This window comes from Budorcas taxicolor, chromosome 6 (genome assembly GCF_023091745.1).
Source record: "Budorcas taxicolor isolate Tak-1 chromosome 6, Takin1.1, whole genome shotgun sequence".
Taxonomy (NCBI): domain Eukaryota; kingdom Metazoa; phylum Chordata; class Mammalia; order Artiodactyla; family Bovidae; genus Budorcas; species Budorcas taxicolor.
Window position 1 is genome coordinate 101,328,732 of NC_068915.1, and position 14,540 is coordinate 101,343,271.

Genomic DNA, 14,540 nt, shown 5'->3' on the forward strand with positions numbered 1-14,540 from the left:
TGAGGGCTAAGGCAAAAGGAGAAGGGACGGCAGAGGATGAGATGGTTAGGTAGCATCATTGACTCAATGGACATGAATTTGAGCAGACTCCTGGAGACAGAATAAAAGAGGAGCCTGACGAGCTGCAGCCCACGGGGTCTCAAAGAGTCAGACTCGACTGAGCGACTGAACAACAACAAGCTTGTGCTTCACCAGCTTTGGGATAAGCCAGCTGTGTTATCCTATCCTGCAAATAACTAGCTAAAAATGTCAGAACCCACTTACCTCTTCTTTTGCTGCAAAACATGCACTCTCCTTATTATGCTTTACATTAAATGGCTCTTTAAGCTTTATAACTCCTTTTCACGTGCTATTTCATTTATCCTCAAAACTTAATAATCGAAAACTATTATTCCCACTTCAAGAAAAACAAACATTCCAAGCAGTGAAATATTTTGGGGGAAGTTCCACAGCTGTAGTCTACATAAACTGGACTCAAATCCAGAACTTCAAACTTCTAAAACTCACACACTTTGTGACTCCACTGAAAAAAACCACTGCAAACAATTTCAGTTCCCCCATGCACTGACTTGTTTCCTGTATCAATACCTGTAAGACTCTTGAAAGCATCAAAGTGACTCTGATGGTTTCCACCTCAGTGAACTTGGCAAGGGACTACAGAAGCCTGTACTGAATGGCCAGTCTTGGTGCCAATGGAAGGCACAGTCCAGGCTCCTTGGCTCTTTCAGTACGGAGGACTCAGAGCACTGCAACTGTTTCGGCCCCGGGGCAGACCCAGTGGACTATATCTCTGAGAGGCCTTCAGATGGTGTAAAGGCTGGAGCTTTTCATGGCCATCATATATGTGCTTGTACTCACCAATCATTAACACCTCCATGGGGTCACAAAGAGTCGGACACGACTGAGCGACTGAGAACACACACAAGTGTGTTTATGTTAGCTACTGTTGGAGGGACCTGCTTGTCTCCAAGCATCATTTTTCCTCAACCTTCACTGCCCTTTGGCCCTACAAATAAACTCCACTTTCTTCAGCCCCCTACCTGTGTATCTACATAGATGAAGTTGTAGAACACCCAAGTGGCACTCAGAGTAAAATTATAAAGCTCTGCATATTTGTGAAGTACTTAAATACGTGCTGTTTCAGAATTACATCTAAACTACCTTCTCATCTTAAATCAAAGCCCACCTGACCAAACATTTAGTTCAAATATGGAATTGAATACTTACTTTTTAAAGATCACTCTTTTTTACAACCCCATGGACTGTAGCCCCACCAGGTTCCTTCTGTCCAAGGGATTTCCCAGGAAAGAATACTGAAGTGGGTTGCCACCTCCTTCTTCAAGGGATCTGGAACACCAAAGGATGGAACCTATGTCTACTGCATTGGCAGGTGGGTTTTTTTTTTTATCACTGAGCCACCTGGGAAACCCTTTAAAGATCACACCCAACTACAAAGAATCACAACTGATTCATACAGCTCAACAGCAAGAAAATAAATAACACAATTTAAAAATGAACAAATGGGGCTGTCGGCTGCTTCAGAATGAAGCTGAACATCTTTCCCGGCCACTGGCTGCCAGAAGCTCATTGAAGTGGACGATGAACGAAAACTTCGTACCTTCTACGAGAAGTGTATGGCCACAGAAGTTGCTGCTGACGCTCTGGGTGAAGAATGGAAGGGTTACGTGGTCCAAATCAGTGGCGGGAACGACAAGCAGGGTTTCCCCATGAAGCAGGGTGTCTTGACCCATGGCCGAGTTCGCCTGCTTCTGAGTAAGGGGCATTCCTGTTACAGACCAAGGAGGACTGGAGAGAGAAAGCGCAAATCTGTGCGGGGTTGCATTGTGGATGCCAATCTGAGTGTTCTCAATTTGGTCATCGTGAAGAAAGGGGAGAAGGATATTCCTGGACTCACTGATACTACAGTGCCTCGTTGCCTGGGTCCCAAAAGAGCTAGCAGAATCCGCAAACTTTTCAATCTCTCTAAAGAAGATGATGTCCGCCAATATGTTGTGCAAAAGCCCCTAAACAAAGACGGTAAGAAACCTAGGACTAAAGCACCCAAGATTCAGCGTCTCGTGACTCCCCGAGTTCTGCAACACAAACGCCGGCGTATTGCTCTGAAGAAACAGCGTACTAAGAAAAATAAAGAAGAGGCTGCAGAATATGCTAAACTTTTGGCCAAGAGAATGAAGAAGGCCAAAGAAAAACGGCAGGAGCAGATCGCCAAGAGACGGAGGCTGTCCTCCCTGAGAGCTTCTACTTCCAAGTCTGAGTTCAGTCAAAAATGAGGTGTTCTGAGAGTGACAAATAAAGCAGACCAGACACCAAAAAAAATAAATAAATAAAAATAAAAATGAACAAATGAGCTGACTAAACACTATTCCAAAAAGATATATGAATGGCAAGCAGGTATATGAAGAGGTACTCAACATCACTAATCATCAAGGAAATGAAAATCAAAATCACAACAGATGTGAGAAATCACGTCACATCTGTTAGGATGTCTATCATCTTTCTAAAACTAATAAAAAATTCAGTAAACTCTCAGCATACAAAAATCAGTGACATACATTTCGTTACACTGGTAATAAACTATCAGAAAGATAAATTAAGAAAACAATCTTATTTACGATTGTATCAAGAATAAAATACTTAGGGTTAAACTTAACCTACAATGTAAAAGATATGTATGCAGAAATCTATAAGATGCTGATGAAAGAATTTCCAGGCAATAGTGCTGGAGGGGATTGCCATTTCCTTCTCCAGGGGATCTTCCCTGGCCCGGGAATCGAACTCAGGTCTCCCACATTCTAGACAGGCACTTTACCATCTGAGCCACCAGGGAAGTCCTTCTCTAACCAAAGAAGACACTCATGGCTATGGATTGAAAGAGCTTATATACATTTTTAAATATCCCTTCCTGGTGGCTCAGACAGTAAAAGCGTCTGCCTACTATGCAGGAGACCTGGGTTCGATCCCTAAGTCAGGAAGATCCCCTGGAGAAGGAAATGGCAACCCACTCCAGTACTCTTGCCTGGAAAATTCCATGTAACCTGATAGGCTACAGTCCATGGGGTTGTAAAGAGTCGGACACGACTGAGCGACTTCACTTTCACTTTGAACTTTGAGCTTCTCTGGTGGCTCAGATGGTAAAGAGTCTGCCTGCAATGCGAGAGACCCAAGTTCGATCCCTGAGTTAGGAAGATCTCCTGGAGAAGGAAACAGCAACCCACTCCAGTACTCTTGCCTGGAGAAACCCACTGACGGAGGAGCTTGGTAGGCTACAGTCCATGGGGTCACAAAGAGTCGGACATGACCGAGCATCTTCACTTTCACTTAACCACTCAAACTGATCTATACGTTCAATGCAATCCTATCAAAATTCAAATGTCTGTATAGCACAAGGGACTCTACTCAATACTCTGTAATGGTACCTAAGGGAAAAGAATCTTATAAAGAGCAGATACAATATATGTATACATATAACAAATTCACTTTGTTATATATCTGAAACTAACACAACATTGTAAAACAAGTATATTCCAATAAAACCTTTTTAATTCCAATGTTTTCTTTTCTTTTTTTTTCCTCAGAAAAAGGAAAAATAATCCTAAAATTTGTATGGAAGTGCAAAAGACCCCAAACAGACAAAGCAATCTTGAGGCAGAAGAACAAAGCTGGAAGCATCATACTTACTGATTCCAAACTATATTACAAAGCTATAGTAAGCATAATGGTACAGTATTGGCATAAAAATAGACACATAGGTCAATGGAACAGAATAGAGAGCCCAGAAATAAACCATGCACATTTGGTCAATTAAATCATGACAAAGGAGATAAGACTATACAAAGGACAAGGGATAATCTCTTCAATAAGTGGTGTTGGGAAAAGGGGATAGCTTCATGCAAAAGAAAAAAACTGCACCACTGTCTTCTACCATACACCAGAATAGACTCAAAATGAACTAAAGATTTAAATTTAAGGCTTGAAACTGTAAAACTCCTAAAAGAAAACACATGTTGGGGGTTAGCTCCTCAACATGGGTCTTGGCAATGATTTTTTTTTTTTTTTTTTTGTATTTGACACCAAAAGCAAATGTTACAAAAGCAAAAATGAGCAAGTGGGACTATATCAAACTAAAAAGCTTCTGCACAGCAAAGAAAACCACCAAGAAGATGAAAAGACAACCTATGGATGACAGGAACTATTTTCAAATCATATATCTGCTAAGGGGCTAATATTCTAAATACACAAGGATCTCACCCAGCTCCATGGCAAAAAAAAAAAAAAAGAAAATTATGGGAAGAGGGACTGAGTAGACATTTTCCAAAGATACACAAGTGGCCAAATGATACATAGAAAGATGCTCCAACTCACTGACCATCAGGGAAATGCAAATGAAGACCATGATGAGATATTGTCTCACACCTGTCAGAATGGCTATATCAAAAAGACCACAAATAAGAAGTGTTGCTGAGGATTCAGAGGAAAGAGAATCCTTGTGCACCTGTTGCAGGAATGCAAATTGGTGCAATCACTGTGGTAAACAACACGGATTTCCTCAAAAAATTAGAAATAGAACTACCATTTGATGAGCAATTCCACTTCTGAGTGTATATCCAAAGGAAATGAGGACAGAATATTGAAGAGATTACCTGTACTCACATGTTCATTGTAGCATTATTCACGATGGCGCTGGAATATGGAAACAACTTAGGTGTCCATCAGTGAATTAATGAATAAATCAGATGTGAGACACACGCACACAGGCTTCCCAGGTGGCGCTAGTGGTAAAGAACTTGGTTGCTAGTGCAGGAGACATAAGAGACTAATCCCTGGATCAGGAAGATCCCCTGGAGGAGAATATGGCAACCCACTCCAGTATTCTTGCCTGGAGAATCCCAGGGACGGAGAAGCCTGGAGGGCTACAGTCCATGGGGTCACAAAGAGTCAGACACAACAGAATCGATTTAGCATGCATGCATGACAACACACACACACACATACACACACACTGGAATATTATTTGACCTTAAAAAAAACTCTGAATCAGTTCTAATGAGATGGATGAAACTGGAGCCGATTATACAGAGTGAAGTAAGCCAGAAAGAAAAACACCAATACAGTATACTAACACACATATATATGGAATTTAGAAAGATGGTAATGATGACCCTGTATGCGAGACAGCAAAAGAGACACAGATGTGTAGAGTGGACTTTTGGACTCAGAGGGAGAGGGAGAGGGTGGGATGATTTGGGAGAATGGCATTGAAACATGTATACTATCATGTAAGAAACGAATCGCCAGTCTATGTTCTATGCAGGATACAGGATGCTTGGGGCTGGTGCACAGGGATGATCCAGAGAGATGATGTGGGGTGGGAGGTGGGAGGGGGGTTCATGTTTGGGAACTCATGTACACCTGTGGTGGATTCATGTCAATGTATGGCCAAACCAATGCAGTATTGTAAGTAAAATAAAGTAAAAATAAAAATTAAAAAAAAAATCAAGAGATCCTGTCATTTGCAACATCACGGATGGTCTTGGAGGGCAATATGCTAAATAAAATAAGTCAAAGAATGACAAAGTGAAATAAGCCAAATAGCACGGTATCACTTACATGTGGAATCTTTTTCTTTTAAGTCAAATTCATAGAAACAAAGAGTAGAACACTAGCTACCAGGAGCTAGGAGAATTGCCAGAAATGGGGAGAAAGTGGTAAAAGAGTACAAACTTTCAGCTATAAGATGAGTAAGTTCTAAGCACAGCCTGGCCATTCTAGTCAATAATACTGTATTGCATAATCAAAATTTGTTTGGAAAGTAGCTCTGAAGCATTCCCGGAGAGACCGCAAGGAAGGAAGGAAGGAAAGAGCAAGAAAGAGAAGGGGAGAGAAAGAGGAAGGAAAGGAGGGAGAAAGGGATGGAGAAAAAATTACTACTGGATGGCCACACCCTTTGGAGGCTTCCCTAGTGGCTCAGTGGTAAAGAATTTGCCTGCAATGCAGTAGACACAGGAGATGTGGGTTTGATCCCTGGGTCAGGAAGATCCCCTGGAGAAGGAAACAACAACTCATTCCAGTATTCTTGCCTGAAAAATCCCGCGATAGAGGACCCTAGTGGGCTACAGTCCAACGGGGCACAAAGAATCCTTCATGACAGCAACTGAGCATGTCCACACCCTTTTGCAATTAGAATTTGAAGTGAAACATTCCTTTCCAGCAAGTTAGCTGCCACCTGTGCTTTCAAACTCCTCCCAACCAGTGTCTGGAGAGTGTGGAATAGCTGGACCTCCGGATAACACATAGAGAGACAGACACACTCATAGAAGACACAGTGCAAAAAGCTGCACAAAAGGAAAAGTGGCTCTGTATCTCAGGTGATTGGAATCAAACATTAAAGGGGAGATTTACTCTACACTGTCTCGGCCTAACTTGGATCAGAGGCAGCTGAGTTGTAAGCACACCGGAAACCCAGACTTGCGTTCATGACCAAAGGGAGGGCGGGGAGGAATTCAGCAAGAACTTTTCCAAATGATTCTGCTGATGCACTGGTGGTTTCGGTTCTTTTCTTGCCAGGGCCGTACATACACACCCATAGGCGGTGTCTCCAGATCACGAAATGCAGTAAAAACGGGTAGGTTGTTCAGATGATACGAACTAGACAAAAGGCTACCCAGATAATTCACTTGTCCAGAGAGAATTGTTTTGTTTTTGCTTTTATAATTGATTTCGGTTTCTTGCTATAAACCACTTGTCACCTATCTGACATAAGTGCTTAGTTGCTCAGTCGTGTCCAACTCTTTGCGACCCCATCGCCTATAGACCACGAGGCTCCTCTGTCCATGGGGATTCTCCAGGCAAGAACACTGGAGTGGGTTGCCATGTCCTTCACCAGGGATCTTCCCAACCCAGGGGTCGAACCCAGTTCTTCCACATTGCAGGCAGATTCTTTACTATCTGAGCCACTAGGGTTTCCCTTAATAATAGAACTTTGACTTTATTCCAAGCAGTGGTGTGTCCAGCTAAATGGCTGCATTTCCTGACCTCTCCTGCAGCTTGGGATGGTTGAAGAACAATAAGTGGACCTTTAGAGAAAAAATCCTAAAGGCAGACAGCTAGAGTGTGCCTCTTTGTCCTTCCTGATTCCTTCCTAGAACATACATGTGATGTCTCAAACCCTAGCAACTATCTTAGACCTTAAGACAACCTTGGGGATGGGAACCACATGCAATCGACGGTGGAGAAATAACAGAAAGAGCCTGGTCCCTACTTCCACTTTAGATGCCCCATTTAAAGCCTGGGGTTATCTCTCTTCAGCCTTCCTTTATAAAAGAAAAAAAAGACAAAAGCCCATCTTGTTAAATTCCTATCTGTGTTACCAGCAATTGAAAGAAATTTACAACTAATATGCCAGCTCTACAAATTACCCAGTTACCTGGAAACTGCCCCAATACCCAGTTAAATCATTTTGGGATACAGAAACAAAGCTTTCAAACTAACCGTGATAGTTATGGGTGATTTGATTCTCAAGCCAAAAATTAGGTCACACGATAAGAATAGTTTGAATCTACTTATGGGAGAAGAAGATCATCAGCTCATTTGAAAGCCAGGCTGTGCTAGAACACCCAGATCCTATGATTCTACTTGAGTTATTAAGTTCAAGCACGCTGAAGTAATCCTGACCTCATTTTCCACTTCATCAGAAAAAGATAAGTCTAGGTGCCAGGTGATACACACCATTCTAACCAGAAGCTTTAGTTTAATATGTAATCTCTGAAAGTAATTTCACAAAAGGTTCTGGTCCTCCAGAAACTCACATTCTCCTCCCCCATAAACTTTGGTAACTGTGTGGTAATTACACCCAAGCTTCTCTCTGTATCCACCAAGAAGTTTACTGGCGCCTTATCCTATAGAACTCAGTTCTATATACTTAATATTTGCCTTACCTAAGCCCTCTATATCTGTATCCATAGAAGGATAATAATACTTACCTTTCCTCCAAGGTGTGTTGTGATGTTTAATTAATGTTTACAAAGTGTATAGTAAGCTGTAGATGAAAGATGCTAAAGAAGCATAAAGTAGTATCATTAGTCTGACTCATCACTTACCCTTATTAGGTATGCAAAACGAAAGTCATGTTGCTACAGCTAAAATAGTTATGAATACACATTAGGTCAAATATAAATCTCAGAGAGATTTAAATCTGTATGCCAGGTCCACAAAGCCAACACCTGAAGCTCCTTATTATTAGAGCAATGTGCTTTTTCGTTTCCCCTTCTAACAAGTATTTACTTGAAACCCCTTAGCTTTTAAGAATAGAAACTGATTAGAAGGTTAAGGTTACAATGAAGACATGATATATTTGGGAAACATCTAAAGTTCTTTATACTTTAATATGAAGATAAAGATTCAATCTGTAGCGATGTGAAACCCCATACAACTTGGAGAAAATTTTGATTCTTCCACAATTGAAACTAGCAAGAAAATTTCGGGACTTTCCTGGTGGTCTAATGGTTAAGATCCCATGCTCCAATGCAGGGGGCCTGGGTTCAATCCCAGGTCAGGGAACTAGATCCCACATGACATGACCAAAAGATCCCAGCATGCCTCAACTAACACCCAGCGCAGCCAAAAAAATACATAAATAAATATATGTATATGTTTATATATATATATAATATATATAATATATATTTTTTTAAAAAAAGAATACTCTGAATTTCATAGGAAATTTAAAAAATAAACTGATAACCTTGAAAGTTTAGTACAATGTTTCTTGAGTTCAAATGTGCAATATGATGAGATACATACATACTATTTTATAAACAGTCTTCAACAATTTTCAACTAAATATACAACTATATTTAGATAATAAGTACATATTAAGATTTTACATATTTCTGAACCAAGGAATCATTCACACTATATGCTCTATTTTGGCATATAAAACTATCACTTTGTTGTGCAACATGGAGCTCTTTTTCAAGTCTGGATCCTAATGCTCCCCTTGCTGTGTAACAGAGAGAGAATTAGGAAATAGAAAGAGCCCTGCTGACAAGCAGGGCTCATTCAGCAATTAGTTGGGGTAAGTCCATACTATCCATCCATAGCTTACCCTGGATGTAGAGTTTCAAAGAGAACTAATAGTCTTAAGAGTGAAAATACAACACACACACAAACCCACACAATGAACATGCACAATAGATTAACTGCACAGAGGATGAATCCCACGTGGTTCTGAAAGACATTGCAATGGGATTCATCATTACATTGTCTCAGAGAATGAGATGATGACTGCCCTCCTCTTCCAACTTCCACAAAATTTGGTCAGTTTGGAAACTTATGATCTAGTTAGGTTTACATGGAAGATAAAAAGACACGTTCATTTCATCCCCCAAAAGCACAAAGTCAACATTCTTCTGAGTTGAAAGAAAAAGCTTTCTGGAGACAATTAACTTCTTATAAAATTTTTTCTAAAGAGAGAAAAGAGAGAGAGGGAGTAGGTAATTGCATTACAGGACAAGAGCAACTTTTAAAGGTCAGAGGATTTGATGACATCTTAACCAGTCCAGATTTAGTCACTGAAGTGTTAGAAATAATCTAAAATTATTTTCTTCTACCTCTTTGATGATTACTTTTCTCATCTCCATTTCTTCTTTTCTGCTTTAAGTGTGTTGTGACCCATATGTTTACTAGCTGGATGTTCCCAAAATAGACACCACCCCCTTCTATGTCCACATATTTTTATATACATTATGTGAATTAAAATGGAAAGAATCCCTATTCTGTATATGATGGAAAACCCACCTCATCCCTAATACTGTCAGGAACAATAAAAGAACTTATGTTACTTTGAGTCACTTCCTCAGATTTCTTGCCTCTGCCGAATTCTTAAGTGGCATCTTTGTCTTTCCTTAGGTTTAATCCACATTGACTCAGTATAGAATATATTCCAAAACACTAATTTCCCCCAAACAATAATCCCTTAAGATCTAGTCACATTATAGCTGTGATCATATATCTTTACTGAAGTTTCAGTAACAACATGAGGTAAGAGGGTGTGCTGTATCACAGCACAACATACCTAAAGATTTAAAAATGAATTCAGTATTCCTGCCATTCAAAGAGACATTCTCTCCACTTTAATGAGCTTGGAATTTTGATATAGCTTACAATCAATCTGTACAATTAAAGTGCTGTCATATTTTCTCTTGAAAAGATTTTATTAAATTGACAGTATATCACATTACCCACAGTATCCTAAAATCAAAGGGATTTTATATTTTAAAAAAGCCACCTGTGGTCTTAAAAGTCCAAAGCCACACCCACAGTCAGGAACTTCTCGCTGATCTCCTCATCCCTCTTCACTCCAACATCCACTCCATCCCCTCCCACCGTTTCCTGTTTCCCAATTTTCCCCAGTTCTTGGAGTTCTTCCCATTCTTCCTCTATATTGATCCTGTAGGCCTCACAAACCTTGTTTCTATGTCTTCCCTAGACCACTGTTGTGCTCTGAATTTTATTTTCCACTACAGCAAGGCCCATCAAGGTGACCGACTAAAGAAAACATTTTCTTTTTTGAGAAATTTTTTTAATGGCTTTTGTTTTTCCTCCTTGCTTTCTCTTTTTTTCCAATTTTTTTAAACATGTTTTAAACTGAGATATAGTTGACAATGTAACATTGTATAAGTTTAAGGTATATGACATGTTGATTTGATAAATTTACATTGCAAGATGATTACTACCATAGCATTAGCTAAGACCTCTACCACATAAGTATTTATCATTTCTTTCTTGTTGTGAGAACATTTAAGATATCAACAGTTTGGGGACTTCCCTGGTGGTCCAGTAGCTAAGACTCTGCACTCGCAATGCAGGGGGCCCAGGTTCGATCCCTGGTCAGGGAACTAGATGCTACAGGCCACAACTAAGAGTTCGCATGCTGCAACTAAAGATCCTGCATGTCGAAACTAAAAGATCCTTCATGTCACAAAGAAGAGTGAAGATCTGCCTGCCTCACTAAGACCTGGCATGGCCAAATAAATAAATCTTCTTAAAATCATTTTTTTAAAAAAGATCTCAATAGCTTTTAAACGTACATCTCCTCCTACCACCCCATCAATTTTTCAAATTAACTTTCTTTCTACATAGATTTCTTTCAGCATCTGTAATTAACAGTCTTCTCTTTTTACATTCTTTCCCTTGGGATTCTTTTCCAGTTGGAGAGCATATGACTTCCACCTTTCAATCGTCAACTTTTATCTCTCTTTTATATTCTGGACTGACATTTCCATTCTGAAGGATATCTTCACCAAAACTTATCACACAGACAGACTTCAAAATCAGCACATAATCCAAGGAAAATAAGGCCTATTCTGCGAGGCTCCTATTCCATGTGAATCAACAATATGGACTACAGAGTAAAGTAACAAAGGTTTACACTAGGAAGAAGAGTAGGATTCAATTGCCAAGGCCTCCAAGGATGTGAAAAGACCTTCTGCCTGTCAGAAGATCGTGGTTTACCAGATGCCTCTGAAGTCTCAAAGCAGGTACTGCTGATAGGGATTGCAAAACAACAATTCAAAGTTGAGTACTGAGGGACTTCCCTGGTGATCCAGTGGCTAAGACCGAGCACTTCCAAATAAATAAATATTCAGTCCTGTCCAGCTCTTTGCAGCCCTACAGAATGTAGCCCACCAGGCTTCTCTGTCCATGGAATCTTTCAGGCAAGAATACTGCAGTGGGTTGCCATGCCCTTCTCCAGGGGATCTTCCCAACTCAGGGTTCGAACCCAGGTCTCCTGCATCTCCTGCAATGGCAGGAGGATTCTCTACTACTAGTGCCACCTGGAAAGCCCAAGTAAATAACTATAAATAAATGAATAAACGGGAACACTGAAATGAACCTAGATGTGTAGAACTTCAAAGTCATGATACATGAAGTTAAAGGCATCATCTTCCGTTCCTGACAGTCCAATCTCTGTTAATGGAACTCTGAGTTTTCTAGTCACACAATTTCAAAAAATTTGCCTTTTACTCTTTTGTCTTGATCTTACCCTGTATTCCTTCAGTTGGCTAGTTCTTTCACTTCAGGCTCTAAAATGTCCTTTCTCTTTGCTACCCCATAATCTTTCAATAAAATGGGCACCTAACATGTCTCTCTATCCTCAGGTTTGTTTTTTTTTCATTTAATCCAATCCTTCCCATCTACCAATAAACAGATTTTCATACAGTACAGTGCTGATGATATCACTTCCCTATAAAATCTTCAAAGGCTCTGTATTACCTGTTAAATTGAGTACACACTCCACAGTAAACTCCCCATTGCCAAATCCAGAAATTGTCAATTCTCAGTCTTTATTTTATTAAACCAATCAAGAGCATTTGACAATTAATCTCTAACTTGAATTTCTGCAGTTAGTCTTATTTCAATCCTTTCTTGATAACTGATTTCATAAGCAGCTATGGTGATACTTTTAAAACATAGATTATGTCACTATTCTCATTAAAGTCCTCCAATGGCTTCTTTCTATCTCACTTGGGGTAAAATTCAAAGCACATGCAATGGCCTGCAAGACCCTGTATGATGTGTCTACCTCTCCGACCTCATCCTCTACCCCAAGCCTCCGTCTTCTTAACCCCACTCTAGCTACACCTGTCATCTTGGTGGTACTAAAGGACAAAAGCTGTAGTACCCTCACCTTTGAGGTTTTGCAATGGCAGTTCCCTTGACCTGAGTGCTGCATGGCTCTCTCAGACCCATTCAAATGTCTATTCAATATCACCACAATGAAGGGCTCTTCTCTCTCCACTCTGTGTAACTAACATTCCCCCCAGCCTACCCAGCCACTCCCTATTCTCCGTAACACTTGGCATCATTTGAAATATTTTATTTGTGTAACATTCTATATCATCTGTTTCTTCCTACTAGAATATAAACGCCCTGATAGGAAGATCTTTGTTTCTTTTACAGCTTTATTGTCAGAGACTAAAAGAGTTCCTTATACTGAAGCAACTGAGCATGCACGCACGCATACCTAAGAATATAGAACAAATATATATCAGGAAAAGATTGATGATTCAGATTGACAAATAAAACCTTGAAACTCATAGTCAGCCGTATCCAACTCTCCGAGACACCTTGGACTGTAGCCTGCCAGGCTCCTCTGTCGATAGGATTCTCCAGGCAAGGATACTGGAGTGGGTTGCCATCCCATTCTCCAGAGGATCTTCCTGACCCAGGGATCAAACCCAGGTCTTCTAGATGGTAGGTGGATTCTTTACCATCTGAGCCAGCAGGGAAGCCAAAATAAAAACTTATGCATTATAAATAATACCACTGGCAATGTTTTAAAAAGGAATACAATGAAATATTACTCAACTATAAAAAAGAATGAAGTCTTGCCATTTGCAATAATATGGATGGAGCTAGAGGGTACTATGCTAAGTGAAATAAGTCAGACAGAAAAAGACAAAAACTATCTGTACAACTTATATGTGTAATCTAAAAAGCAAAGCAAATGAGCAAGCAAAACGAAACAAAACCAGACCCACACCTACAGAGAGCAAACGGGTGGTTGTCACAGGGACAGAGGGCATGGAGGAACAGAGAAATAGGTGAAGGAGATTAAGAGACACAAACTTCCAATCATAAAATAAATAAGTCAAAGGGATGTAATATACAGCATAGAGAATATAGCCAATAATATTGTAATAACTTTGTATGATGACAGATGGTAACTACATTCATAGTGGTGACCATTTCATAATGTAAGTGTCAAGCCACTATGTTGTACACCTGAAACTAACACAATATTGTGTATCAACTATTTGTTGTTGTTCAGCCGCTAAGTTGTGCCCAACTCTTTATGATTCCATGAACTATAGCATGCCAGTCTTCCCTGTCCTTCACTAACTCCCTGAGTTTGCTCAAAATCATGTCCATTGAGTCAGTGATGCCATCTATACTTTCATAAAAAATAAAGTAAAATGAAATAAAGGGGCAATAATACAGGAAAAAATTCCACATATATAGCAAACAATAATCTGTAATATACCAAGAATTCCTATATATTCAACATACACAAAACAGTCCAGTAAAAATGGGTAATGGATAGAAGCACAGAAAGAATAAAATGCTATTCCCAGAAGAAAAGACAAAATGGTCAATAAGCATTAAAGGATGAACAAGCAGAAAATAAAAGTGAAAACAATAATAAAATACCAGTGCTTAGCTATCGAAATGACCAAAAAGATAAAGAGTTTGACTATATCAAGTGTTGGAAGGTGTACGGACAGAGAAATGTGGGAAAACAGCTCTTTCATTACAACTGCCACTTCAGAAGGCAATGATCAGTGTTTTTCAAGCCAAAAACAGACATACCCCGTGGCCCAATAATCCCGCTTCTCAGTATCTCCTCTGGAGAAACATCCATGAGCGTAAGAATCTTTGTAAGAATTGCTTATAATTCTACAGACAAGCCTAAAAAGGAAACAGGCTAAATATTATGAAATGTTATGTGTTGCATCTTG

The 14,540-nt window shown here is 39.8% G+C and overlaps 1 non-coding gene and 1 pseudogene across 1 annotated transcript; both read left to right on the forward strand.

Moving 5' to 3' along the window:
* Positions 1–1,525: 1,525 nt before the first annotated feature.
* On the forward strand, positions 1,526–2,291 carry LOC128049556 (40S ribosomal protein S6-like; annotated as a pseudogene).
* An 8,552-nt stretch (positions 2,292–10,843) lies between these two features.
* Positions 10,844–10,916, forward strand: TRNAA-CGC (transfer RNA alanine (anticodon CGC)). The gene has a single exon. It is a non-coding gene; the product is annotated as a tRNA-Ala (tRNA).
* Positions 10,917–14,540: the final 3,624 nt, after the last annotated feature.